This window comes from Heterocephalus glaber, unplaced genomic scaffold (genome assembly GCF_053883595.1).
Source record: "Heterocephalus glaber isolate CG9 unplaced genomic scaffold, H.glaber_assembly_v1.0 deba00000621, whole genome shotgun sequence".
NCBI lineage: Eukaryota > Metazoa > Chordata > Mammalia > Rodentia > Bathyergidae > Heterocephalus > Heterocephalus glaber.
This window is the reverse complement of record NW_028258153.1, coordinates 28,445,914-28,473,457: the sequence shown is the minus strand read 5'-3', so window position 1 is coordinate 28,473,457 and position 27,544 is coordinate 28,445,914. Positions and strand designations below refer to the sequence as shown.

The 27,544-nt window shown below is 43.8% G+C and overlaps 1 protein-coding gene and 1 long non-coding RNA gene across 3 annotated transcripts in view; one reads left to right on the top strand and one right to left on the bottom strand.

The window, feature by feature from the left end:
* The window catches only part of Tbxas1 (thromboxane A synthase 1), a 212,159-nt gene that overhangs the window by 177,936 nt on the left and 6,679 nt on the right, over nt 1–27,544 (bottom strand). The window contains exons 2-3 of one of the 2 annotated variants that reach the window (XM_087205913.1): nt 26,026–26,121; nt 20,803–20,882 (exon numbers count right to left, since the gene is read on the bottom strand). The gene's annotated coding sequence lies outside the window, so the exon portion shown is untranslated. The remainder of the gene's footprint in view (nt 1–20,802; nt 20,883–26,025; nt 26,122–27,544) is intronic. The other variant, XM_087205914.1, reaches the window with a different exon arrangement.
* Nucleotides 996–5,517, top strand: LOC147829408 (uncharacterized). Its single transcript, XR_015449211.1, has 3 exons — nt 996–1,254; nt 2,471–3,445; nt 4,031–5,517. It is a non-coding gene; the product is annotated as an uncharacterized LOC147829408 (long non-coding RNA).

Genomic DNA, 27,544 nt, shown 5'->3' with positions numbered 1-27,544 from the left:
CACTCTTGTCTTGCTGCCGGGAGCCACCCAGGCCTCTGGAGCCTCTGGAGGTGCCCGTGTGCTGTGCTTATCTCTGCCCACCTGCAGACTCTCTGGAATGTGGTGCCTGCTCGAACCAGGGCTCAGTTCTTCACACCCCAAAGAACAACAGGAAGCAGAATATTTGCTCTCATACCTAGAACACCTGGCCAAGCCCCTGTCCTTATTGGTCCCCACACCCTCCCATCCTGCGATGGTCTGTGTATTGAGGACAGGCCTCATGCCACCTATATCCCTATATCCCTAACAGGCCAGGCTCTTTTCTTTGCATTTTCATGACTCACAATAGATGCCACCTCAAGGAACCCTCTAGGATCTCCCAGAGATGATGGGTTATCAATCTGTGTCCTGCCACAGCACCCCAATTCTACCCATTGAGGTTGCTTCTATTTACACTATAAATATAAACCTTTTGGGAAGAGGATCTATATTTGATTCAGCAGTATATCCTCCATGGCCAGGAAAATAATTGCATATCACTCAGTAGGTATTCATAAAATGTTTGTTGAATGAATGAATGAATGAATGAATGCCAGTATGCCTGTATTTTAGGTAGCTGCCACCAGATGGCAATAATGCTCTTCAGGTTATGAAGGTAGATAGGCTGCTGTCAGGGACATCTGAAATAAACTGAGGTTTGTTCCCATAATCCAAACACCTGGTTAATTTTCTATAAAACATCAGCTTTTTGAAATAACCACAAAGTCATTTCTCAAGTTGGGTTTCCTATGAAAAATATAACTAATGAAATACCATAAGAAAAGGAAGAAATGGAGAAAGCATCATTGGGGCTTTTGTTTATTGAGACAAGGTCTCCCTATGTAGTTCAGGTTGCCCTTGAACTCACTTTGTACCCAGGCTGGACTTGAACTCCAAGCAATCCTCTTACCTCAGCCTCCCAAGTGCTGGGATTACAGGCGTGCACCACCACGCCTAGCAACCTGAATTATTTTTGTTTTGTTTTGGTTTGGTTTTTTTTGTACCGGGGATCAAACTCCGGACCTTGCACCTTGTACTTGCGAGGCAGGCGGCAGAATGACTGAGCTAAATCCTCGGTCTGCAACCTGGATTATTTGAGGTTCTGCGGGAGCTAAGAAGTCTGTCCTTTCTCTCAGTAAGGTAGTGGAAAATGAAGTAACATAAGGTGTGTGTGGGATGGGAGTAAATATGGGCCTGGAATCCCACATAATTGCACGATGGAAAGGTGTTGCCAAGGTAAATTAATAAGAAAACAGTTGGGTGATATTTACCAACAAAGTCAGTTGGGGTGTGTTAACTTACTGCCTTAGCTTTGTTGAATAAGCTGCTGATTAGAATAATACTTTTCAAAAGATGTAGCCTCTCTGTGGAATTGACCAAATTATTCTGTCTGCCTGGTCAGGCTGCCTAGAAACTAGGAAAATTGCCAAGGTGAGGACTGGGAGCCACGTGGGGGCTGCTTTACAGAGCGGAACACACATTCTCTCTCTCTCTCTCTCTGGCGCATCCCCCCCCCCGCCCCCTCTTCCCTCCCTCAATCCCTCTCTCTCTCTCTCTGCACTTCTCTTACAGCCTTGGCACAGCAAGGTGAGGACTCTCCTCAAACCCAAGGCCTAACATCCTCTCTTCCCCGGTACTGGAATTGAACCCAGGACTTTCCCTCTGAGATACATTCCCAGCTCTTTTTTAATTTTTTATTTTGAGACAGGGTCTCATTAAGTTGCTAAATTACCCAGGCTGGACTCAAACTTTCGAGCCTTCTATCCCAGCCACTCAGGGTGCTGGCATTACAGGCATGCATCACAACATCCTGCTCTAGCATGGATATTAAATTCACATTCTTTTACATCAGAATCACCAAATGGTGATCATATTCCTTGTCAGTGTCACATAGACACCTCTCCTTTTCCTGCCAAGTTTGGACACTGTCAGATGAGTTTGGGTTTGAGATGGGGCTTAGGCTCGTGGCTGGCATTAGAGGATCTGGCAGACCATCATGAAGTCAGGACACCATGTGGAGCAGACACAAGGAGAGAGGCTCAGGACAGAGGCCCAGGAGGACAGTGGATGAGATGGGCACCCTGTGCTTGGGGAACTGGTTACCCAGACCCAAGTCAAGAGCACAGGATGCGGAGGTCCTGTAGACTCCAGGTCAGTGCCAACATCATGATCTTTGGAAACATCTGGACCTCGCAGCACCCCTGGCACCAAGATGCCTGGCCTCTGCTTAAGTTCATCCAATTCTGGGGAGCTCCCTTCCTCTTCAAGCAGCCTTGGTTTTGTTGCTCAGCTTCAGGATCTGTGTCACATTTCCCCAGAGCCCTAAATCAGGGCAGCCCTAGAACTGTCATTCCTACCCTGTACTAATACTTCCATGTCCTTCTTTCTTCTGATGGTAACAACTGTCCCCTGCTTCAGGCAAGGCTGACCAGTTACACTCCTGCTTGTCCAGGTCACTGAATGGAGACAAGGACAAGGCTTGAAGTCTGGCTGCTCGTGTCCTGGCCTGTTTCCACCACAGGACTCCACTGTCACATGGAATGTGTCACCTTCCCAACAAAGCCCCTGGGGTGCTGCTTCCAGGCAAGACAGGGCCCATAGCAGGTGGGGGAGCCACATGAACCATCCTACAGAAACACCACTCAAATGGAGCAGACAGACCCAAACCAGGTGTGGCCAAGACCAATGACAGATTTGCTTCTGGAGAGTAGAAAGGGGGTAGGACTGGGAGGCTCCACCGGCCCACATCTCACCCATCCTGGTACTTCAGAGACTGGGCCCCAGTGTCACAACTCTGCCTGACACCTGCTTCTGGCAAAGTATGTACTTTATATGTCTGTCATCACAGGATCAAGTGTTTGTCAGTGTTTAACATGGTTATAAAGAAGATCTAGAAAATTTGTAGCCTCTGAGTTCTAAAATTCCCGAGTTCTACAGCCACAGGTAAGGTGGCTTCAGTGAAGTAATTATAGAAACAGTTTGTGGGATCCAGACCACAGTCCATAAGTCTCTGATGGGTGTTATCACTCCAAAGAGGCAGGATGTAAAATAAACAAATGTTTGGACCAACCTAAGGCACCTGGATGTGCTCCTCCATCTCAAATGCTTTTCAGAGCAGACCAAGAAAGTTCATCAACCCAGGACCAGAGCTGTTTTTTCTTGGCCAGTGTGCAGTCAACCAGTCCTGTGGCAGTGCAGAGTGACTTAAACGTGGCAGAGGTGTCTGCAGGGCAGTTGGTAGCAGTTTCACAGCATGTCCTGAAAGAACATCAGCAAGCCAAGGTCAAAGGTCCCTGGGACCCTGGACAGGACAGGTCCAGGTCCACCCCAGAACACTCTCCTCTGTTCTTCTTCAAACTGAATGTGCGCCTCCCCCAAAGGATTGACCCTGTACCTACGAGTTCCTTGAAGTCATCCCGCTCTGTAGGTGAGACTGTGTTACCACCCACTGTCCATGGGAGCTGACCAGGTGCTATGTTATCAGTGCAGGAACGCAGTGCTCTCTACCCTTTCCCCAAATCCGGGAATAGGAAGGTGGAGAGATGAATATATTTATCCACCTCTGCTTATTCTTCCGTGTCCCTCCGACTCATGTTATACCTGCTACTCAGTTCCCCCTCTTCTCAGTCTCTGCAAAGAGTCTTGTCACTTGAGTCTGGTCCACAAAATACAACATAGGGCAGGAGATGCTTTTGCAAGTGTTCCTGGCCAATGCAAAGGAAGTTTTCTTCTTATGTTCGCCTGAACTTTCTAAATTTCTAAATAAAAGGAATGTATATTACTTTTAGAACAGGAAAAAAGTTCTGGAATCTTTTGGCTTGGCTCAAAGCATCTGATAGGAGGGTATCTGATATGTCCACTGGGGGTGTTTGTTCCTCCACCTGTGCCTGAGTTCACCCCAACATTATGGGTCAGTACTCTCTCCCCGCACTCATGAATATTTGCTCAATAGGAATTCAGCCTTGACCACAAAGTGTGGAACATTTCAACCTAATTTTCTTTGCTTTGACAGAGATTCCACTCAGTCCTTTCTGGAGCACAGGAAGAAGAGAGCTGTTCTAACATTCCTCCACACTGCTGCTTTTCAAGGATGGTAATAAGAAAGACATGGAAGATACTAAATTCCCACCTATGGAAGACTATTCTCTGACATGAATTCCACTTGTGCCAAGGCCAGCATTTGAGGGCCTTGAATTTTGGACCTGGAAACTACTGGTCCCAGATTTATAACCATTGCTGTGTCTCAACCATCTGTTCCCACATACATCTAAAATGTATGAAAAAAACATTTGCTCTAAAAGATACTGGCCAGGAAGTGCAGCGTAGGAATATCCCACCTAGCCAGAGTCATTCATATGGACCAATTTCAGGCTTTGTCCATTTTAAAGGGGGCATTTCTCATTCATAATAGAATCTATTCCATGCCATTGGAAGTATTAGAAAGCAGTCAGGTCTGCTTTAAATGTCCAGTGGTATCTCTCATCAAAAATCCTTGGCAATTTCCATCTGTAGAGTTAACTATTCATGTGGTTCTTGTGAGAGTGAAGAGTCCTTTCAGTAGTTTTCTTCTTGCCCTTCTTTCTTCCTTTTAACAGTCTATTATTGAGTCTTTATACCATGTCTAGACTTTGATTCCAGAAGTTAGTTCCACTGTGTCCCTTTCCAAAAGACTCAGTCATGCCATGGAATCATTTCTAGTACAAAACCATCAAGTACAGATGCAGATAATTGTCCTGAGCAACATCTCAAAGACAGATGAGAAGATTTTGTACATGCTATTTTGACCTTCAATGGGGAGAATTTGGCTTTCAGATGATTGTGAAGCACAGCTCATTATTCTTACCTATGCCACACCTTTGTCCATAAATTTTAGATTCTCAGGAAACGTACACCCATCAAAAATGTAACCCATTATCAAAGTGACAAAGAGGTGTCATGTGTACAGCAAACATACAAATTTGTACTCATCATAAGCAAGAAATAATGTCTCCCCAAGAAAGGACATTTAGAGAAACCTCAACATCTTTCAAGTTGAATCCAAGCCAAAATTAAGCTCTTTCAAATTCTGCCTACTGAATCTGAATTAAATCTGAATTTGATTAATTGAATTACATCTGAGTGACCTCAGTGTCTTTGGAGTTTGCTTTTCAGACTGCTGTGTGTGTAGATAGGATCTGAAAGACCCCAAACTTTCCTTTCAGGACAGAGTAATTTGTCTCTCTCTCTCTCTGTCTCAGGTTTCAGTAACATACAATTTCTGAAATATACGGACCCAGACTAACTGGCGTAGTTTAGTGATATGTGATATTGTTGTTTTCAGTCTCTGTTATGATTTGCTTTTAAATATTTATTTGTGAAATATAAATCTTGTGAAGATTGAAATCTGCTCTAGAGAAGTGATGGCTACTTTTGCTGTTGCTTAATGGAACTGTTGAATCTTCTTGGAAAACAAAAAGATTCTATTCTATAAACAAGTCATTCCAGTGAAGTACAAAATAATTCTAGGGGGGGCCGGGGATTTAGCTCAGTGGTTCCACCGCCTGCCTTGCAAGCACAAGGTCCCAAGTTCAATCCCCGGTACCAAAAAAACAAAACAAAACAAAATAATTCTAGAGGGGCTGGGGATTTAGCTCAATGGTTCTGCCACCTGACACAAGCACAAGGTCCCAAGTTCGATCCCCAGTACCAATAATAATAATAATAATAATAATAATAATAATAATAATAATTCTGGAGCATGCACTGCCACTCTTTGTGAGATTTGAGCTAGAGTTGTATAGATGGATGACAAAATGGGTGCTCTATGAAAAGCCTGTACAGCTAAGTGGCTATAAAAATATGAGCTACTCCAAAAAAGCTTAGAAATTAAAGTCTGGGGTAATTAAAATGACATGCATCCTGCTGAAAAACACACAAAAAATGTCATGAGTACATTTTTTAAAAATTAATTTTATTGGTACATTTTAGGTATACAATATAATGACATTCATCATTGGAAATTTGCACCTTTACATAATCTCTCTTGGTTCTTATTTCTTCCCCATTCCCCTGCCCTCCCTTCAACCCCTCCATCCCTCCCTATTTACAAACACTTTGTTTCCATTTTTTCATTTTCTCATATTAATTCCATTCCCTTCTTTCCTTTCCCCCACCCCTCCCACTTCCCCTTCCCCTTTTCCCCTTTTCTTCCTATTTTTGAAATCTTTTCCATCCATCCATACCTATGGTTAATATAGCACCTGTCACATAATGGATGCCCCGTCTCTGTTTTGTTCTGGCCAACAGAAAGCTCTTCCTTGTGGGCTACTCTACCCTTGTGGGCTTCTGACAGGTCAGAATGATGACTTAGGGTATTAATTTTCATTCAGTATAAAAGACCAGGTCAGGATTTAGAGAGCTTTGGAACATCAGTGTATAACTGTCACAAATGAGCATTGTGATGGTTAATTTTAGGTGTCAACTTGACTGGATTAGGGATTCTGTCTCAGTTACTTTTTCATTGCTGGGACAAAATACCCAATACTCAAAAATTAAAGGAGGAAAGGTTTAATTTACCTCACAGTTTGTAGAGGTCTCCAACCATAGTTGGCTGGCTCCAAAGCATGGTATCATGGGAGAGGAGAAACAGTCCAAAGCAGGGGAGACAGGGAGGCAGCAGCAGTGAGTCTTCCTTTCTCTTTTATCCCATCCAGGCTATAAGCCTATTGGATGGTGCCACACATGCTCAGGGCGGGCTTTGCCATTATCTGTATCCAGAACTCTGTTAAACCAATCAGTGGCTAATCTAGTACCACACACCCTTAATCCCAGTATCATGCACCCATGATCCAGCCACCTCCCAAAAGCCCCATCTATGAATGCATGAGGCTTTGAGGGGATATCTAGATACAAGCCATAGCAGATTCCTAGAGAGCTGGTAAAGAATTGTTTTGGGGGTGTGTCTATGCAATGTTTCCTGAGGAGACTGGCATGTGAGTTAACAGACAGATGGGGAAGATCTGCCCTTGTTATGGGCGGGCACCATCCAATCAGCTGGGGGCCTGTATAGAACAAAAAGGCAGAGGGAAGGTAAATGTGCTTTCTGTCACTTCTGAAGCTAGGATGTCCTTTTTCTCCACCCTTGGGACCTTAGAACTCCAAGCTCTCTGGACTCTAGGACTTGTACTAATTCTTCCATGACCCACCCTGCCCCATTTCTCAAGCTGTTGGTCTTTGCTGAGAGTTATGCCATTGGCTTTTCTGGTTCTGAGGCCTTCAGACTTAGATTAAGCCACCCTATCAGCGTCCTTGGGACTCCAGATTGCAGGTGGCCTGTCGTGGGACATCTTAACCTTCATAATTGCATGAGTCAATTCCCCTAATAAATCCCCTCATCCATCTGTCCATCCATCTTATTGGCTCCATTTCTCAGTAGAGCCCTAACATCTTTACTTCCTCACAGGTGTGAATTGGCATTCTATAGAAGCAGCATGAGCCATGACAGCCATGGGCATGGAGACCCCATGTCTGGGGATCAGATGGGAGAACACACCCCTTCCCAACCCAAATAGATAGGAGTAAACTATTCATACTCACAGAAGCTTTGGTCAGTTCATCCAATCAACAGATATTTTGTTCTTTGTACTGAGGGCTGGTGTGCTGTTCTATCATGGAGCCAACAGCACTTCCCAAAATGATTAGGAGTAGAAATAGATGAAGAAGGGAATCTTCAGCTCTTAAAATAATAATTCACGAGCATTTCTTGTGTGTGGCAGGCACGCTATTGGGATTACAGAGATGGATGAGACACAGAAAGCCCCAAGAATTGGTGGGAGACAGGTGTAAAGCAGATCTTTGCGATGTGGTGAGAAGCACAATGGAGTGGCAGAGCAGTGCATTTCCATTGTGAGTGGAAATACACCTAGATCATAACTTGTCACTCCTCGTCATGAAATTTAACCTTACTCATTAGAGAAGAATAAGCACTGACTGATGTCCGTGGGGAAAAGGGATCTCTGGGGAGAGGGTGCGCCTGCCCTGGAGCTGCCTGGGATGGGCTCCAGAGGACTGATTGCTAAGTGTTTAGGGATCTTGCCAGCTGGTTGCTAAATATGGCCATTGTTAAAAATTAAAATCTATCTTTGCAATTAAATGAATTATACTAAAAATAAATACTAATAATGTATAAGTTCCTAATTCTTTTACTCTACTTTACCATTATCTCTGCCCTTAAAGGGCTTTTAAGATCTGTTGGCTAAGCATAATGGAATTCTGTCTAATGGCGGGTAGTGCCCATCTCTTCCAACTCCTGTTCACCAAACTCATGTTAGTACTTTGAGATTGATGGATGGGAGGATTTATGCCACAGAAGTCAGCAAATGCTCCAGAGCAGGGATGATCCCCCTGACTACAGAAACAATTTGCCATAGACCAGGGCGAATCCTACACAGATTTGTAATAAGAAGCGGAAAGACTGAATTGAGTCAAATAGGGCTTGTAAACATTAAAGAGGATTGAAGCAATCAATGGGAAAAGATTAAAAATTTAGGAGAGTCAGGACTAGGTATGGAGGTGCACACCTATAATCCCAGCCCTCAGGAGGCTAAGGGAGGAGGATCACAAGTTCAAGGACAGGCTGGGCAACTTGGTGGTACTCTTTTTTAAAAAAAAAAAAAAAAAATTTTTTTAGGACAACCAGGATGCCAGTTAGAGTAGCAAAGGAGGTGGGAGAAGATATAAGAAGATACCCTCAGGGAAAAGGAAGAATAATCTGTCTGAGAAGTCTGGAATCATTGAGAAACAATGATTAAAAAAAAAGCAATTACAACAACTATGGTAATAATGTACATTGATCACTGGGCTGGAGAAACAATGGCTAACAAGATAAACATGGTTCAGAATGGAAAGACAGACAAGACACAGGAAACCAGAAAAATAGTTGTAAATGGTGATTAAAACGTGTGACGGAACTAACGATGGTGTTAGAATGACAGTGGGAAGTGAGAATGTCAATGCCTAGGGAAGTGGAGCAGGGCTTTTCTGAAGACATTTAGGGCAAGGCCCAAGAGGTGAGAGGGGTGTGCAGGGGCCACACACATCTCTGGCCGAGTGACAGCCTGCAGAGGCAGGGACAGTGTGGCCACAGGTCAAGGTCTGGGTGGAGGAAGGCAGAGGCTAATACTGGCAGGACCTTGGAGACTAAGGCAAGGATTGGGGATTTTATCCTAAATTGCAATAAGCCATTGGCAGGATGGCTTTTTTTTTTTAATGCAGGATTTGTATTTTAAAAGATCACTGCTGGGCGGGCCACTTTGTGCAGAGTAGATTGGAGAGGACAGGGAGGAATGAGGGGAGGGGACTGCAGTCTCCAGGAGAGATGGGGTTGGTCTGAATGAGGGTGGTGACCATGCAGATGAATGGGACAGGTTAACGACTTGGGATGAATTCTGCAGGACTTGCTTGTGGATTATTCCATAGAGAAAGGGGAATAGAAGCTGATCAGCAAATATCGGGCTAGGAACCTAGAAGGGAAAGGTGCCTGTTGGAGAAGGGGATGTGGTTGGGGTGATAGGGCTTGAAAATGAGTGATGTGGGGTGGGCCAGGTTTCCTGCTATTGGGAACAAGGAGACCTTGTAGATGCTAAGATGCTGCCAAGTAGAGGCAGCATTAAGGAAACTGTTCCAGGGTGTGTGCTCTGGCTGCTGTATGCTGAGTCAAGTTGAGAGGAAGCCCAGTGAATGAGGACCTCAGTTTAATTAAGGGTAGTGAGGATGACAAGGAAGGGACTAAAATCTATTTTGAAGACAAACGTGGTAGCACATCTGAAGGTGAAGAAGACAGAATCAAAGGGGAGCACAGGGAATGAATGGGCCCGATATCTGAGAAAAGAGCAGGGCCAGGGCTGAGGGCAGTTCCAGCAAGATTTCAGCACAATGTTGATGTCGGGCTTCAGGGTGGAAATGTGCAGCAGGCAATTGTACTCACAGGGTCAGAACTAAGATCTGAGGTCCAGCCTGGCTGGGGACCTGACCACATCTGAGGTCATTGAGAGTGATTGTATTTACTTATTTGGACTCGAAATCTTCAAAGAAGAAGGGGAAGTAAAAGAAATTAAGATGTGTTATGTACCCATACCAACTTCCCATGATGAATGGGAAAAGATTATGTAATCATTATGATTGTAATCATTATGTACTAATAAAAATTTAAAAATCGATCTACAAAAAATTAGAATATAGCAACACTCACTTAACAATTAACTGCACTCTCTACTCAAACCACACTCCACATAATCTTTCTTTGAAAATTCAAACATTCAGAAGCTTCCTTCAGGTTTTTGTCAGGCTTCAGGATCACCATCACGAACATGAATTATTGTTTGTGCAAAACAACTTTATCTAAAACAGAGCTGCCAAGGTTTTGGAACAAACACCCTCTTGGAACTTTGATATAATGAAATGTACAGAGACACTGATCTCCTGCGTGGAAGGTTTCTATTTCCACACTTCTCAGAGCCTACACAGATTACGATTTTCCAATATCAGTGCCATTGACTGGCATTTTGTATGCTGCTCGCGCTTCCTTTGCACACCTCAGAAGCCATATGGTAGGCAGCTAAGAGTGTGGCTTGGGGACAAAAGACCTGGCTCTTCTGTTCTCAGCACAGCAGAAACCTTGCCCTGCCCACTCAAGGGCCCCCTCTTTCCTCCCCACTTGCTTCACCCTCCACTACCCTAGCTTCCATTTCTTCCTCCTCTTTCATGCATTCTGCTCTTCTTGCCTCACCCATTTCTCTCTCTCTCCCCTTGGCTTGCTGAATTTTCTTTCTGTTTCTCTGCTTCACCCATCTTCTCCCTTCCAGAGCTCAGAGATTCTTGAATCTCATTGTCCCAGCAATGACTGCCCTCCCTGACTTCTGTTGGTTAAAAAAAAATGGTGTCATCTGAGGATCATGACTACTCAGATTCTTGATAAACTAAGGTTTATTGTGTGTACACAATGGCGACCCCAGGCTAAGCACTTGGAATGCGTAGCATGAATGTTCTCAGGAGAGCTGGAGCAAGCAGCTTTGCATGATTTGGTAAATATTCTTTGGTAATTATTCAAGAGGGTAGAGGAGGAAATCAAATGAATGCTTCCTGTGGCCAGATCAATGGCTGGGCCTATGATGGCATGGTAAGACCAGCACAGCCCCTTTAAGGAGCTTGAACCTCATCTCCTCAACTTTGAGTGGACACTTCAGGGTGACCAGCAGTCCCTGCCACTGCAAGCCTTTGTTTATGAGCCCTGTACTTGACTCTTCTGTCTTCTCTCCTCCCCAAATCCAGGGTTTGCAGGAAGGTAAAGAGTTGGTGAGAGTTGCTTGCCAGGGATAGGGGAGGTTGGCAGAGTAGAGGCAAGAAAGCTTTCCTTTTCCCCGTCTCATAATGAACCACTCTCTTGCAACTGGGTAAGTTAATTTGTTAAGGTGGACAGAATAATGGTCTTTGGAATTCAGCCTTTTACACTTTCGTTTGTTTTATTTTATTGGCAGCAATGGGGATTGAACAACACATGACCCTCACACTGAGCTACATCCCCAGCCACCACCCCCTTTTGGAACAAGGTCTTGCTAAATCACTAAATTACTGAGGCAGGGCTTGAACTTGCAATCCCCCTGCCTCAGCCTCCCAGAATCTGTGCACCACCACACCTGGCTTAATTCAGCTATCCTAATAACCAAACAAGATGGCTCTGTGTGAGGATCAGTGAGGGTGGGGGTTGTCACAGTGGCTAATACTATGGCTAAATCCCTGCCTGACCTCAGAATCCTCATTCTTCAGTATGCTCAGGGGGTTGGTACCAGGATCCCTGGAGATTCCCAAGCCTGCAGATGCTCAAGTTCCTTGTATTAAATAGGGCAGTGTTTGCCTAGAACCCGCGCGCATCCTCTTGTATACCTTAGATCACCTGTAGATTGCTCACGATACCTAATTCAGTGTAAGTGCTGTGCAAACAGTTGGTACATGTATTGTTTAGGGGATGAGACAATGTACATGTTTAGTACAGATGCAATTTTTAAAGAATATTTTGGATCCTTGATTGGTTGAATCTGCAGATGCGAAACCTCTGGATATTGAGGCCGACTGTAATCAATTCAGGTGTAACCACAGGGGAGAAGCTTCCTGATCAGCCATCCTAATTATATTCTTTCAAAGTTGAAAACACAATGATGAACCTGGTGCCATTACTCAATAAGCTGATTTTTTTGTGGCTCCAAATGTTCATTTCATTCCAGGCAGATATGGCTTTTCCTCAAAGCTTCTGTTAAGAATATAAAAACACTGGCGCCTGCCTCGCAAGCGCAAGGACCCGAGTTCGATCCCCAGTACCAAAAACAAAAAGAATATAAAAACAGACCAAGAAGAAAGAATTGCTTTACATGGAAACATGTCTGTATAAACCTTCTTTCTACTCATGTTAAGACTCCCTAATGATATTTTAATGGATTTTTTTCATGTTGAAATTTTTGCATTAAATGTTGAATTTTTTCTTGACATTGGGATTGGGCCAAATCTATACCATGAGAACATATCTTTATGCATTCAATTGGTTTATTTTAAAATCCTGGATTGTGTTGATTTGATGCCAAGTGGTAAGTTTGACAATAGTGGATACAACTTTAGAAAGCTGAATTACACACATTGCCTTAAGACACTGCATACAGCAAGTAAATATGTGAAAAAATGTTCAACATCACTGGTCATTCGAGAGATGCAGATGAAAACAACACTGAGATTCCACCTTACCCCACAAAGAATGGCTGCTATCAAGAAATCAACCAATAACAAATGCTGGCGGGGATGTGGAGAGAAAGGAACCCTTCTCCATTGTTGGTGGGAATGTAGATTGATGCAACCACTGTGGAAATCAGAATGGCGATACCTCAAAGAACTAGGACTACAGGTCCCATTTGACCCAGCTATTCCCCTACTGGGAATCTTCCCCAAAGAATTAAAAGAATCATACCACAGCAATGTATGTGCACCTATGTTTATAGTGGCACAATTTGTAATAGCTAAAGCTTGGAAACAGCCCAAATGCCCATTGACTGGAAATTGGATAAAGAAGATGTGTTTTTTTTTTTATAAAATGGAGTACTACTCAGCCATAAAGAATGACAAGCTAGAGACATTTATAGCTAAACGGATGCATATTGAGGCCATACTCTTAAGTTAAATAAATAGGACACACATGTGTAAATACCGAATAGTTTCTCCAGTGTGAGAAATTGAAAGTGTAAATAAGGATGAAAATGATTAAAATGAATAATTGATAATTTGAAATAAGAAAAGGTCCAAGGATTTGGGGATGGTGGAAGGGAAAGGGGAAAGGGAAGAAGGGAAAGAAAAATATTATGAGAAAAAAAAAAAGGAATCAACCTCTGTATAGATAGGGAAGGGTGGAGGGGGGGAAGGGTGCACAGGTAATGGGAAAAAAAATAAAAACTAAGATGCATCATGTTCTGGTACAAACACCCAATGATAAATGTAAATGTATTTTATACCTAAAATGTACCAATAAATATATATATATATTTTTAAAAGACATTGCATATTCTCTACCCCAGTAGTCACTAGAGACTGTGGTCAAAAATCTTTACTTTTCAATTCATAGACCTTTTTTGAGACAGGGTATTGCTATGTAGTTCAGGATGGCCTTGAACTTGTAGCGATCCTCCTGCTTCAGCCTCCCAAGTGCTGGGCTTACAGGCATTCGCCACCATGCCCAGCTTTGTCATTAACATCTTGGATCAGTGTGGTGCATTTGTTATAACTGATGAACCAATGTTGAAATATTATTTTGACTAAGGTCTACAGTTTACATTAAGCTTCATCTTTGTGTTGTACATCCTATGCGTTTCGACAAATGGGTAATGATGTAGATCCATTACAATACACAGACAACAGTTTCACTGCCTCCACCTACTCATGCCCTCCCCCACCCCCATTGCTGGTGACCATAGGTCTTCGTGATATCCCCATAGTCTTGCCTCTTCTCGATGTCATAATTGGAGCCCTGCAGTGTGTCGCCTGTTCAAATTGGTTCTTTCACTTAGCAGTATGCATTAAAATTTTCTTCCTGTCTGCTTTGACCTGATATCTCATTTATTTTTATCACTAAATGATGTTCCTTTGTATGGATGTACCATCATTTGCTTATCCAGTCATTTTTTAAAATTAAATTCTCCTATGTGCTCTGCATTGTACCAAGTTCTATGAAGGTTACCAAAAGTGTCTGAAACCGATTTACCTTCATGGTTGGCCCAGTTATGAAGACTTACGTTACACAAAATAATATAAAAGTATATTTTAAAGCCTTGAAGTGTATGGTTTGTACCAAACAACTGTGATTTAGAAAAGCAATGTTTGTGGAGGAACATGAGTCCCTTGAAATTAGACACATATTTTTTGGTGTGTATATGTGTCCAGGACTCCAGGGATTTGTCACATTCTCCAAGAGATACGTTACAATCTCCCTCCAAGTATTAAGCCACACCACAGCAGTGGAGAGAGAGGCAGACAACCCTCAGGTGCCTTCCTAGCTGGAGAAGAGCTCCTGTAGGAGGGGAGCTTGGCCTGAGAATGAAAGGTGGTGGCGGGCCCATCAGGCAGACAGAGGAGGCCAGAGGGGCAGGAGAAGTGTGAAAGCAAAAGGGCCAGGAAACGGGGAACAGATTCGAATTGAGAAGGGATGAGAAGTAAGGCCGAGTTGGGAAGGGAGCCCTTCAAATCCATGAGGTATTTAATCTGGGGTCACAAACCCCAAAATGTCTCGTTCATCCCACCTAGAAAATCTCCCGTGCCAGCGGGCAGTGGACATGTGTGCATGCTTATGCACACACACACATACTCGCACACGCATGCATGCATACACACTAGCGCACATACTAGGGCATTAAGTAAGATGATTTTCTTTCAGAAATAGAGCCCCTCAAAAAAGAAAAGAAAAGAAATACAGCCCCTCAGCTCTCTTTGGCTCTTCTTTGAAGAGAAAGCCCCCATAAAAGGGCTTCAGATTAGCAAGTCAATATGAAACCATGAACTCTGATCAAGAAGAAAAGATAGGAGAGAGGGGGGAAAGGAGGGATGATTGCTTTCTACTCCGGTCAGATGGTCTCGGCACTTGGCACTTGCTTTGCCCCTCTGTATCAGGGGGCAGGAAGCTCTGCAAACTATAAAGCACCATGGAAACGTCCCTGTTACTATGCGAGCCCATCTCAGGTCAGATAGCTTCCCTTTTCTCTCTGCTTTTCTAAATCAAATCCATCCTTGAATATCTGGCTCCCAATCTTCACTTTCCTGGGCCATTTCAGCAGTGTGTGATCTAGCCCTCCCCCAAGAGTCAATAGAATTTATAGTAAGAATTTTTCATTTGGTCTCTATCACATACTGCACTTAGTTGTTTTGCTGTGTTTTGTTTCTTTCTGGGTCTCTGTCTTGCTTTTGACCACAAAATCAGGAGACAAAGGTGTTCACAGTTGTATGCCACAGAATAAACAGTAGGTGATCAATAAATACTTTAAAATTGTATGAATGACTATTAGAATTTCTGGCAGGGTGTTTTATACTACTGTTCTACTAGTTTTGTTTTAAGCCATTCACATAGTAAATAACCAGTCAATTGTATATCTAGAAACTGGTGACCTGGCATCTCACCTACTTAGCCATGAGTCAGGCAGGCTGCAGACATATAACCCACACGACCCTCTTCGTGTGAGTTAGATAATGTCCCCTGAATCTCTATCACTCTCCTTTCCCTCATCATTTTGCTTTGCTTCCTACTGATGTTTTCTTATCTGGGCCTCAAATAATGCTAAACAATGCTTACAACTTAAAAAGGGCCTTTTCCAAGAAATCTCTTTTGGAGCAGAGGGTGAAAGGGAGCTCTCCCCTCCTCCCTCATTCATCCTTCACAGCAGAATTGACCTAAAAGCCAAAGACCCGACCACAAGCAAACTCAGGCACCCATGGCTATCAAAATAGAAGAAGCATCTGATTCCTGTCACTGCCCATGTTCCAGGCCACTGAAGGGGCCTGGCTAGCCATTCACCATACTTTGCTTCACAGAATAACCACCCGGAGCTCATCACTCTGTGTGTGTGTGTGTGTGTGTGTGTGTGTGTGCGCGCGCGCGCACGTGGGTGTGCATGTGTGCATATGTGTGTGTTTGTTTTTGTTTGTTTGTTTTTTGGTACCGAGGATCAAACTCAGGACCTCGTGCTTGCCAGGGTGTGTGTGTTCATTGCCAACACTCCATACCCAGTTGCCAGGCCAAATTCTAAAGGAGATTTGACTCTAAAGGCAGGATCTTTAATCTCTGAAACTCACAGGGAGAATATAGACCAGAAAGTGGGTAGTGACATAGGCCAGAAAACAAACCGCCAAGGAGATTAAGGCTGAGGCCAATTGGCTCTTCAGCCTTGAGAGGGTGGAATCCTTTTTAACTTTTATTTTTTTGAGACAAGTTCTCGCTATGTAGTCCAGGCTGACTTTGAACTCCAAGCCGGGCTCAAACTCCCTGCACTCTTCCTGCTTCAGCCTCCCAAGTGCTGGGATTACAGGCATGTACCACCACAGTCAGCTTTAGGGTATTGGATCTTGGAAGAATCTTGTGGATCCAGGGGTCCAGGATTCAGCTTATGGTATTGGTTAAGTCTATTGATTAAGTTTACCCAAGAATCATCTGAGTGTAAGAAGTTGGCCTACTCCAACCAAAGCACACAATAGCTTTGTTTTTCTATTAAAATCAGAATATTAACGTAAAAATTAACTAAGGAGAGAGAGAGAGAGAGAGAGAGAGAGAGAGAGAGAGAGGGAGAATGAGAGAGAGAGAGGGAGAGAAGAGATACTTCTAGGGTCCAAATATTTAGGTGCAGGCACTTCTGATGTGCATGAAACTGATAATTAAATTTCTAATGAGGAGATACTAAGCTAAGTGCAGAATAAGCAGGGCACAGCACACCTTCTTTAGGGTATGGTATAGCCTCATACACACACAGGCCTTGCTCTACTTTGAAAAGTATCTTCCCAGAGAATCAAATATTACAGTGTAGATTCTTCCTCCCCACTTCTTTTTTAAATTTCATTTTATGAAGGTATCCACCCATTTACATATGTCATTAAAAATACTTTCTTTTGGTATTTTAAAATCACACTTAAGTTTTAAAACCCCAAAGTAAGTATGTAATCATTATTAGAAATGGAAACAAACTTCACCCCCAAGATGTGTAAAGAAAAAAATTAGTAATCTTCCATTTCTGCCAATATCTCCATCCCCAGCCTTTGCAGCAGTAGATACTATGAGGAGCCTGGGGTATTTCATCTTCCTGTGCCTTTCACCAGGATTATGCAAAGATAGACAGGCAGCTACAGAGTTTTGCATTTTTTAATAAATATTATGCAAATGCACCGTACTCTGAAATGTACTCAATTACTAATACATCGTGGACACTTCCTCTTGGACAATGCATATAACTCCAGTTCGTTATTTTTAGGAGCTGTATCCTATTTAATCATTCTCCAGCCCCTTCTGTGGTCAGATTAACCACATCACCCAAGCACTGGCCATAGAGTGGGGACAGAAGATAGGACGCCACTCCTGGGCCTGGCCCATGGAAATCACCTAGAGGGACCTTCCGACCCCTCCTCCCATCTGCCAGCTGGAAGGGAAGGACTCCAGGGCTCCTACTCCCAAATGCGCAAGGCCTGGGTCCCCGAATCACCTGCTACACACCAGGCTGAATTGTAGTGAGAACGAGAAGCTTCCATTATGTTAGGTCATTGTTAGCATTTATCTGTTTCTTCAGATATCTGTGTGTGTGTTTGTTTGTTTGTTTGTTTGTTTGTTGAGACAGGGTCTCACTATGTAGTTCAGGCTGTCCTTAAACTCACTATGTACCTCAGGCTGGCCTTGAACTTGTGCTTTAGCCTCATGAGTGCTGGGATTACAGGTGTGCACCACCATGCCCAGATATTTCTGCTTTTTTATGGGTAACCAGATATAAAATGCAGAATGTGTATCAATCAATTGTGCAGTTGCTTGTCAAACAACTTCTTAATATTCATTAATTCTTACAAATTTAATTTAGAGTCCAACCACCTAATTTACCCATCAGAACAAAAGCACAGGAACCAGAAAAAAATTGTCTGACATTCAAATTTTTACTTATTACTCTGTAACTTCGTTTAGTTTGATCACAGTGAAAACTTGATTTCTTTTGTCCAGGAGTTTTAAGGAACTGCTTTTGCTTTTGAGCACTGTCCTTTCATGCATTGTGCCCTACTAATCACTGAAAGTATGTAGGTTTTGTTGTTTTCACAGGAATGGAAACTTTCTAAAAAATTATTTCCTTTTTTTCCTGCTTTAAAGATAGAATAAAGGGTGAATAGAAAGTAGCTGGGAAAGAAAGGTGACTTAAAGGAAATTAGCAGAGTTTGGATTGTTCCAGTTTCAAAAATCATAATTGTTGTAATAGTAGTTGCAATGTTTCACTGAAACATGAAGCCCAAAAATCTTCATGCTCCCTACATGCATTTTTTTGTTTTGTTTTGTGGTACTGGGGATTGAACCTAGGGCTTTCACACTGAACCATAACTCCAGGTTCACACTAAATTGCTAATTGCCCAGGCTAGGCTTGAATTTGAGATCCTCCTGCCTCAGCCTCCAAGAGTATAGGTGTGGGCCTATATGTGTTTTTTTTGGGGGGGGGTTGGTACCGAGGATCAAACTCAGGACCTCGTGCCTGTCAGGTAGGCGCTATGCCACTCAGCTAAATCCCAAGCCCTCTACGTGTATTTTAAACAAAAGCTCCTTCAACTTTATAGCAGAGTCAAAAAACATAGTTAAGTTTAAGGTCTTGTTGCGGTAGTTTGGGGTAGAATAATGGTCACTCGGTCACAGGTCTGTGGGATAAAGGGACAGTCACAGAGAGCTATGCATGCTGCATGGTGAGGAGGAAATAAAGGGACACAGAACTGATCGCTTTAGCATTTTACCCAGGGGCCTAATTAGGCTCAGGCTGCACAGTCAGTTAGGGCTCAGCATGGGTTGGTAGAAAACTTGACCTAGAACTACATTGACACCCACAGCTACAAATACAGACCTAAAAATACTCTAGGAAAAAAATATGCATACAGCGATTTGAGGCCATACTAAAAAAACCATCAAGTCAGGTGTGGTGGCCCCTACCTGTAATCCCAGCACTCAGGAGATTAAAGCAGGAAAACTGCACCGTGAGGCTAGCCTGGACTATGTATGAGACCCCATCTAAAAAACTAAATAATAAATTAATTAATTAAAATTGAAATAAAAAACATCAAATTTTAGCCAGGCATTTCACTAATGAAGAAAGTACATGTACCAAAAGTATAGACACTTTCTATAATTTCTCAAATTATTATTTTTTAAAAAGACCAAAAGGAGAATATGAGCTGGGTGTGGTTGTGCATGTCTGTAATCCTACAACTCTGGAAGACTGAATCAGGAGGATTGAAAAGTAGGCTTGGCAATTTAGTGACTTAGCAAGGCACCCTGTCTCAAAAATAGGAACTTTTAAAAAGGGCTGGGTGGGGATATAGCTCAGTGCAAAGGTCTTGGGTTCTAGCCCCAGTGTATGTCTCCTGGGGCTAAGTCAGGTGGGAATGACAGCATCACACCAAGGATGCTTGTTTAGCAAACTGGTGATGTAACATTCGCAGAACTGGGGAAAGGGATCAGATTGCTTTTGATGATGATTTAGGAGGCATGTATTTACTCAGACTCAAAACTCATAGCCTCTGTCTTCCAGGGCCTTTCTTTCTAGTCTCAAGTCTCCACCAACTTGGAATCCTGCTCAAAACTATTCAGTTTCCCCCACTGCCTATGGAAATGGATTCAGATACCCCTTTGTGGCACTAAAGGCCCTCCTCAGTCCAGACTCAATCTCATTGTCTGCCAAGTTTTGTGTTCACAATTGCCCAACTTCTGCTGTGGCCAGGGCCACCTCCTGGCGCACCCATGGGACGTGCCACATTTATTCCTCCATTCCTCACCCTAAGCCTGGCCTGCTTGGTCTCCTCTCCATCATCCAGTCCTGAGGGAGCTGGGGCAGAGCTCGGCATTCCACACCCTCCTCCATGCAGCACCCTGGGTCCAAGGTGCAAAAGGATTGAGTGGCAGGGCAGCTTCCTGGGATTAGAGGCCCAGGGTTCCACATCTGGAAGGACTGTACACTTGGTTTAAAGCCTTGCTGCCTCTGCTTTGAAATTGGCCTCATGTGATTTTGGGGCAAGAAGGTCCTTGAACCCCACAGTGGGAACAAAGTCTATACCTAAGGTGGAAGAGGAGTTCCAGGTCTGCTGTGATTTGGGAACAAGTAGTTGGCAGTCCTGTAGCAAGGCAGAAAACTGGGCCAAGTTTCTGGGGCATGACACAGCTTTTGCACTGGGGACCTGGGGCTCTGGAGATACTCGGGTGGGCTCAGGTGATGTGGGAAGGTATGTACTGTCACTGTCTTTGCACGTGTGCACATGTGTGCTCACACTTAGTCAGCTTTCTGCATCTATGGGTTCCTCAACAAGGATTCAAACAACTGTCAAAAATATACATCTTTTAAAGTGCATCTGTGTGGAACATGTATAGGCTTTTTCTTGTCATTATTTCCTAAGCAATCTAACATAATGACTATTTACATAGATAGCATTGTTGTCTTAGTTACTTTCTCATCACTGAGACACAATACCTGACACACACAACTTAAAGGAGGAGAGGTTTATTTAGCTTACAGTTTGAGGAGGTTTCAGTCCACAGTTGGCTGGGTCCAAGGCAAGGCGGCATGGCAGAGGGCGGCTTCTCATGACATGGCCTTGGGAAGCAGAGAGAGATCAAAGGAAGAGGTAGGGAGATCATCCTTCCAGCCCATGCCCACAGTGACCACCTCTCTGACCAGGCTCTACCTCCCAACACCACACTTGGCTATAAACTCATCAGTGAACTGACCCACCAATAAGAATCATAGCCTCATGATCCATTCACCTCCCAAAGCCCAACTATGAGTACATGAGGCTTGGGGGTACATGTAGATATAAACCATACCAATTATTTTAGGTATCATAATTAATCTAGCCTACAGGAGGATGTGCATTGGTTATATGCAAATGCCATGCCACTGTACGTATAAGGCTTGAGAATCTCTGGGCTTTGGCATCTGTGGGGGACTGGAATGGATATCAAAATGTAACTTCTGAACAAGGGGCTCCTCATTTTCATTTTCTGTAGAGCTCCACCAACTATGTAGCCAGTCCTGCGAGTGCTAACTACTCCTCTGGGCAGCTCCAACACATGGCCTGGAATTTTATTTCATTAAAATGAAGACAAGCTGCGATACACCTAGAGAACCTAATGTACAGAACATACTCTTACACAGGTCACCTCAACCAAATCACCCAACAAGCCTGTGGCATAAGGATGGTGAATTCCAATGTCATTATTTGGTCCTGAGACATTTCTTGATCCCTTGAAAACATTTTCTGGTTTTCCCTTAAATTTTGTGTTTATTTTTCAGCTCTCTAATGATGTTAATGATGTAAGTTCTTAGTAACCTAAATATCCACCACACTGCTGATGCACACTCTTCATGGCACATTTCCTAGGATCACCATACCAAAGCACCATAAACTGGGTGTCTGGACAGAATTGTAAGTTCTCGAGGCTGGAAGCCCCAAATCTAGGTGTCAGTGGGGCCACACTTCCTCTGAACCCTGTCTGGACTCCTCCTTGCCTTCTCCTGGCTTCTGGTGCTTTGCTGGCAATCTCTGGCACTCCTCCTCCTCCTCCTCCTCCTCCGCGGCTTGTAGATGCCTCTCTCTGGTCCTCTGTCTCCACATGGTGCTCTTCTTGGAAGGACACCAACATTTCCACTTGAACACTTCAACGATCTTATTTCCTGATCAGCTTACACTCGTAAGTACTGGGTGTCAGCACTTCAATGTATCTTTTTTTAAAGGGGACATAATTCAACTCACACCCCCGCCCCCCATTAGTCATTGAGTCCCATAGCTTTCAACTCTGGACAGCCCCTTGAAGCCCGTTATTTCCACTAATTGCTGCCATCTCTTTGCCCCTGGTCTCCCTCTTTTGTTGCCTCCTAATCACTGTGCACCTCTCACCCACAGTGAGGACTTGAAGACACTCACATCTGATCTGGTTGCTCCTCCACTCCCCCACTACTCTGGGAAAAACTCAGTCCTTCACTGAAGTTTAGGAGCCCCGGCCTGGCAGGCTGCTGCTCACTTCTCTGACCCCTCTTTCTCTCTCTCTCTCTTTCTCCTGCCGGGCCCCCAGCCATCCCTTGTGCCCCACACACTGGGTTTTTGTCAGGTAAGGGCCATGATAGTAGAAGACAAGTACGATGCAAAAGAGTGGAATGGATAAGAGCAGGGATTCTTACCCTGGAGTCCCAGACCGACAAGGGGTTAGTTTGTGAATAGAATTCAGGTCATCTGTAAACTTGGATGTGGGGGCATTTTCATCTTCATTAATCTTAAACCCTCAAATCTGACTGTGAGTCCAAGTAATAGCAGTACCTGTGACTTTAAAACCAATTGAAGTCATAGATGTTTTGTATCTTAGAGACAATTTTTGCAAATATCTTGAGGTACTCATGTTTATATTCATTGGTACTTTGTAGCTATTGGACCTGTGGCTAAATCTTATTGTTTAATGCATCAATAAAGAAGCATTGTATCTGTATCTCAATATAGATTCTAGTATAGCCTTATGCATTTTATTTAATGCAATTAGAAACATTCTTCTGGGGCTAAGTAGTAGTTCAGTGGTAGCGTGCTTGCTTAGCATGGGAGAGGCCGTAGGTTTAACGCACAGCATTGAAACAAAAGCAAAACTAACTTTATCCAGAGAAGGGGTCCATAGGCATCACCAGATAGCTGAAGAGGTCCACAGACCAAAAATGATTCAGAATTCTTGGTAAGAAAAAATGGGGTTCAATCAAGGGTGGGGTGGAGGTAGAGGGACAGGTTGCAATATTAAATAGAGTGAGCAAGGAAAGTCTTGCACTTAAGTTTCTAGCAATGTTCTCCCAGGCCATCCCCAAGCCATTGCCCTGGCTTTGCCCAGTGCTTGCACTCAGAAATCCTGCAGTGCCATCTTGGGTTTTGTTTTGTTTTGAGACAGGGTCTCACTATGTAGCCCAGGCTGGCCTCAAACTCACAGTGATCCTCCTGCCTCAGCCTCCCAAGCACTGTGATTACAGGCGTGTACCACCACTCCCGGCTTAGTCCCATCTTGTTATGCACCAGACTATTTTACTCCTTGAGGCTGCTTACTACCTTCCCCTCTGAGAGATTATTTAACACAGGATTTAACATTTAAAAGTCAGGGCCAGGTATGGTAGTACATACCTGTAATCCCAGCACTCTGAGAGGCTGAGGCAGGAGGGTTGCAAATTTGACCCCAATCCAGTCAATTTAGTGACTTAGCAAGACTCTGTCTCAAAATAAAAACTAAAGGGGTAGAGGTCTGGGCATGGGGATGCACTTCATTGTGAAGGCTCTGGGTTCAATACATATGAGAGAGAGACAGAGACAGAGAGGTTGAAATCAATGAGACAATGTCAAACAGTGCAAAGACATTGAGGTGTGTGTGCATGTGTGTGGGTGATTTTTTGTTGTTGTTGTTCCACCTTCTACCTAAACATCCAACTCAACCAGACAAACTAGCTCAAATGGGCTAGGCAGCACAAATCTCCTAGAGAGAAGATAAGCAAATCAGCAGCTCCTGAAGGTGACTAAGTGCATCACTGAGGGTAAATGAAATGTGAGCTGAAGATAGTGCCATATTCTGAAAGAAGCTCTTTAAAAATTCAGATTCATCTCACACATACAGCAAAAATCCTCAGAATTCTATGACAAAAGACCCTTTGTTTCTGGGGGAAAAAAACTACACTTTGAGGCTGTAGCAATACTTTAAAAGATCTACATGTGGACTGTGATAAAATGCTATTAGGAAATCACACAATTGAATTCTTCCTTAAATTAATTAAGATACTGTTAGCTGCAAGTAATAAGCGCCCTGCAATAGATGTCTTAATAAAGATGTCGTCTCTCGGCCGTGGATTTAGTTCAGTGGTTCCTGTGCCTGCCTAGCAAGCACAGGGTCCCGAGTTCAATCCCCAGTACCTGCCCCCAAAAGATGTCTCCTCTTATGTAACAAGACTGGAGGGTACTGGTTCCAAGGTTGGTTCACCTTCTCACCTCCAAGATGTCACTGACCCCAGCTCTCCTCAAGCCAGCAATAACTCAAAGTGTCCCATCTTACTGTGACATGGCTGATGGTGCAGCAGAGGGAAGGAGCATGGACCATCTCTTCCTGTGGAATACTCTTTTATCAGAAAGGACTTTCTCAGAAGCCTCCACTCTTCCTTATATCTCATTGGCTAGAACCAGCCACCACATGGCTGCCACTGGAAATATGATTGGTTTGCCAGAGTTAATTTAGACTAATCATAATTTGCTTCCAGGGCAGGCACATTGCTGCCAAAATAAAATCCAAGTCTCAAAACTGAGGAAGAAGGGGTAATAGCTGGGGAGTACGCAACCTCATGCACCCATTACATAGAATAAAAACTTCCGAATTCTATGAAAAAAGAACCCTGATCTTAAAGTTAAACTTTGAAACTAATGGAAATAAAAGGCCTATCAATCTGCATGTGTGTGTGTGTGTGTGTGCGCGCGCGCGTGCGCGCGCACGCACGTGCGTGACTGGAGATTGGACCTAGGACCTCACACATGCAAAGCAAGTGTTCCACCCCTGAGTTACAACCTCAATCCTTTTTATTTTTTATTCTGAGACAGGATCTAGCTAAGCTGCCTAGGCTTCCCTCAATTTTGCAATTCTCCTGCCTCAGCCTCCTGAGTAGTTGTGATTATAGGCATGCGCCACTGCACCTTGTCTATCTATGAACTTTAGCTAAAATACAAACAGGTATCCCTAAAACTAAATTCTTCTTTGCATCCTATCACTTAAATTTTTTATATTCCCACAACTCTTCAAAGACTATTGGAAAAGTACTGATTCAGTACACCTTAATTAAGCACCTATAGCTCTTTCCTTCCTGAAAATGTCTTCATGTACGGCTGATTTCCACAAAGCAAGTAGTCTAAACCCAGATTCCCAGGCACTACTCCCAGAGATTCTTGAGTCCATGGATTTGAGGTTCAGCCAGAGGATTCTACATTTTTAGATAGCCCCTGTAGGGTTTCAGTGCAGGCAGTCCAAGGACCACACTTAGGGAAACATCACCATGTCACCTCTCCCGATGTTCTGTCCCCTCCTCCTGTGGATTAGCAGCTGTTATATATGGATCCCTCCAAACAATCTCTATTCCAATTAAAAACTCCTGGCTGAGCTCCAGCCTCAGACACCCACCTGGCAACAGAGCCTCCTTATCCGAATATCTCCTAAGAACCGTAAACTCAACATGTTCCAAATCGAACTCATTTTCTCCCCACACCTGCTGCATATAGAACAAAGTACAAGTTCCTCCCCCTGTGCCTCTCTCCAGCACCCTTCTCGACCACTGCCTTACTCGCTTTTCCTGTTTAGTAATACTCCGACTTCTCACAGACTTGGGACACAAACACCTTTCTATTCTGTTTGTTGCCAGAGCCCAGAGTGCTGGGCATGGACATGCCATCTTCACTCGTCGCAAACTCCTTGCCATGGTCCAGCTGTGCCACCTTCTGTCTGTGTGCATCCATTTTGTAATGGTGCGCCATAGTGTATGCCCCTCCCTAGATGTTACTTTTTTTTTTTTTTTTTTGAGACAGGGTCTTACTATGTAGTTCAGACTGGTCTTGAACTCATTATGTAGTACAGACTGGCCTCAAACTCTCAGTGATCCTCCTGCTTCAGCCTCCCGAGTGCTGGGATTATAGGGAAGTGCCACCATGCTGGGCCTTAAGACATTACACTTTGATTTCAGCACTCACCTTCCTGTGTGGTGCTCTTGAATTGCTGATTTTCCTTTGAACTTGTGCTCCTTGAAAGCTAGGGCTATGGCTTATTCCCTTTTGGACTCCCAGCTCCTAGGAAGCGATAAACAGTGTCTAACTAACGTTTGCTTAGGGATCAAGAAAGGGAGGAGCTGAGAAAGGGTGTAGATTTGGCATCTGAGGTCACTGCCAACCTCAAGCACAAGAGCCCTCTGCCATGAGAGTCAACCCCCCTCCTGGGTTGGCACACAAGGGCAAGCTCTGTCCTGTCCGAAGGACGAAGCCTTACAGGACAAACTTCATACAGCACAGCAATGCGCAGGCCCACAGATTAATCACTGCACTGGGTTCAACTTGGTTCAACAGCACTTAGCCTCCTCTCCTCCCCACCTCCACCCTCAATTTCTCTGGGCACCATTTCTTCCCAGTTTGTCCAAGATCAGCCTGGTCTGCTGGTCAGACAAACCTAGCTGCTCCCCATTTTCCCATCATCCGAGAAATTCCTTGCAGGGCTGGGTTGATTTTTCTGAACTGACTGTCACTTGCAAATCAATCCTAATCTGCCAACCTCCAACCCAAACCCCTGCCTCCTGTGCACCTACAGTAAGGCTTCTTGGGCCGGTGATTTAGTTCAGTGGTTCTGGCTCCGGCCGTGCAAGAGCAAGGTCCCAAGTTCGATCCCCGCTACCAAAAAAAAAAATACAGTAAGGCTTCTTTTTCATTCATATAGGCTGGTTGCTTTATGCCATAACTCCTTCCTGCTGAGAGCTATTAGGGCATTGCTTGCCTAACCTGTACCCCTGCCCGGTGTCTGATTGTTTTTCAAGGAGCAGAAGTAGAAAATGAGTGATGTCGCTGCACTCCCTGGATTTGTTCTGCAGTTAGATTCCCATCACCCTGCCATGTCTCATTCTACCTTTTGCCCTTAAAGCCCACTCCTATCGTGCCTCATTTGAAGGCATTTCTCCTCTTTCACACTCCCTCTGAGTGCCCTGTCCGGTCACAGGCATTTGCTTTAGGAGTCTCACCATTATTAAATGCCACTCTGTTATAAAGTGTGTCATTGGAACTGATCAAAGGTTCAAAATAGAAATACAAAATAATTTCTTAAGAATAACAAAAACACAGGCTGGGGATTTAGCTCAGTGGTTCTGCTGCCTGCCTTGAAAGTGCAAGGTCCCGAGTTAGATCTCTCATACCAAAAAAATAAAAAAATAAAAAATAAATAAACAAAACCAAAAATGGGTGTGTATTATGATTTGTTAAGATACAAAACCTTGGGCCAGGGATTTAGCTCGGTGGTGCCAGGCCTGCCTCGAAAGCACAAGGTCTTGAGTTTGATCCCCAGTACAGAAAAACAAATAAACAAACACAAAACCTTTAGAGAAAAAAGGAGAGGAAGACAAAATAAAGAATATACAGGAAAGATGGAAAGAGAAAAAAGAAAATGAGATAGGCCGACTATCAGAAAGGCAGAGAAACACAGAGACAGCAAGAGATCAAGAGAGAGGTGTGA